Consider the following 2,049-nt stretch of genomic DNA (forward strand, 5'->3'; position numbering starts at 1 on the left):
TCCCTGGAACAGCCATCCCTCCATTCCCTATTCCAGAGGCTGCTGCCCTTCCTGGGCCAGAGAGCAGCAGCTTCTAACACAGATCTGGGCTTCTCACTCAGCAGGTGCCAGGGACCCAAGGAGACAAACGGAGTAAAAGGAGGGGAGGGAAAAGAGTGAGGAACCCCTGCCCTAGGAGGCTGCTGCCACTGCCTACTGGCCCCAGACCAACTGGACCCCAGGTGATAAGGGTGAAACTCCCAGAGGTTGAGATTGGGGGAAGGCATCTTCTTTAGCTAATGAGTTCATTTGTGATAAACCTTAGATACCTAAAATGGGCTATATATTACATAGCCTCAATTAATTCCTAATTAACACTTGAAATTTAATCACAGTCAAGGTGCCTTTTTAAATTGTGAGCAAGAGAAAGAAATGCCTCTCAGACACAAAACAACCTGTATGTCTGTACATGCCACTGGCATCAAGTGTATCAGGCTGTATTTATATTTCTGTTTGCGCTGAGGCTGATTTTTCCGATTCTCTCCCAGCTTGGGGAGTTTTATCTCTGAATCCCCAGTGCATAGCACATTTCTAGTTGTCGTAGGAATCAGCAAATATTTGTTGAATACATAAATCCTCTTTTCAAAATACAGGCCCAGAGCATAGAAACAGAATAGCTAAAGTATGCCCTTTTATTGAGTGGGGCGAGCACGTCCCCGGTAGTAAGTCAGCAGTGACAAAATCATTCTGGAATTAGCTCCAGTCCACAAGCCAGGATCCAAAGTCAATGTCCTTTGCTGTATATTGCTATTGTTTTTTTAAAGTCCTTTTCTTTCATCTTCTAAGATACTCACGGATAGAATGACATAAAGTCTGGATTTGCTTCAAAATACTATAGCAGACCGTGAGTATGGATGAGACAAGACCAGCTGTATGGGAATAATTGTTGGAGTTGGCTATGGGGACATAGGAATTCATAAAACTATTCTATGTTTGAAATTAATTTTCAAAAATATGCTTGAAATTGTCCATTATAAAAGGTTTTTATTACCCTATCCTAAGAAAAATGTGATTGAAGCTAAGTAGCAGAAACATTAGAAAAACATAAGCAAACAACTCACAAGGTTGGTGTCATATCCCGTTAGGACAGATATGCTCACCCGCAGCTCCCATGGGTCTGGTTGGAGAGGTGTGATGCTCACAGAGCCTGAGTTCAAGGACTTTCTTTGCTGTTATCTTGTGGTTCTGCAAATATGCACTCAAAGCTGCCAAAAATGAGTGGTAGTAAATTACCGCACTAATTCAATGACTTCTTCAATACAAATTGATTACAAAGAAAAAAACTAGTCAATAATCCTAAACAATAGTATTTCAGTGGTTCTTGGGAACATTTTGCAGAATGTAAGGGAAAACATTAAGAAGAAATTTCTAGCAAAATTCTACTACGCCAAGTAGTCTTGCACAAAATGTGAGGCAGAGGGGGTAAATGTATATGCCCTAATTTTGATGATGTCATTTTAGTGTTAAAAAGCATCTTCCCCATTTTGGTTTGTAGAATGCTTTTAGTTTTTGCCACGTGTTAAAGTTTTTATTCTGTCTTTCCTGTGCCATTTGAAAATTCAGTTGTAAAAGCAATTTAAAGCACCTAGAAATTTAAATCTCGATTCTCATTTCAAAGGACAACTAAGTTCCTAAATATTTGCTGTCTAAGTAATATTCAAATAAATGCCATTTCATCTGAACAGTAAAATAAGTCAGCATGCTTGAACATTTTAATGGGCTTCCAAATGCTATCGGAAAGATCAAGCTGTCCTGTCAGAGATCACCCACGGATTTTCTAAAGAAAACACTGCAATGACACATAACCCGTCTTTAGCCTGGCCTTTGAGAGAGCAAAACCATTCCGCAAATGCTGAGGCTGTATTTCCAAAGGCATTCCAGAATGACCCTATAAATGCATTGCACTGAGTATAATATGTTTGGAGTGGGGGAGGCTGGAATTAAGGCAAACATTGCACATTAGTATTTTTTTAAATCACTGAAACAGAAGTGATTTAAGAAGACAGAGCT

Source organism: Cebus imitator, unplaced genomic scaffold, assembly GCF_001604975.1.
Source record: "Cebus imitator isolate Cc_AM_T3 unplaced genomic scaffold, Cebus_imitator-1.0 Scaffold41, whole genome shotgun sequence".
NCBI classification, from domain to species: Eukaryota; Metazoa; Chordata; class Mammalia; order Primates; family Cebidae; genus Cebus; species Cebus imitator.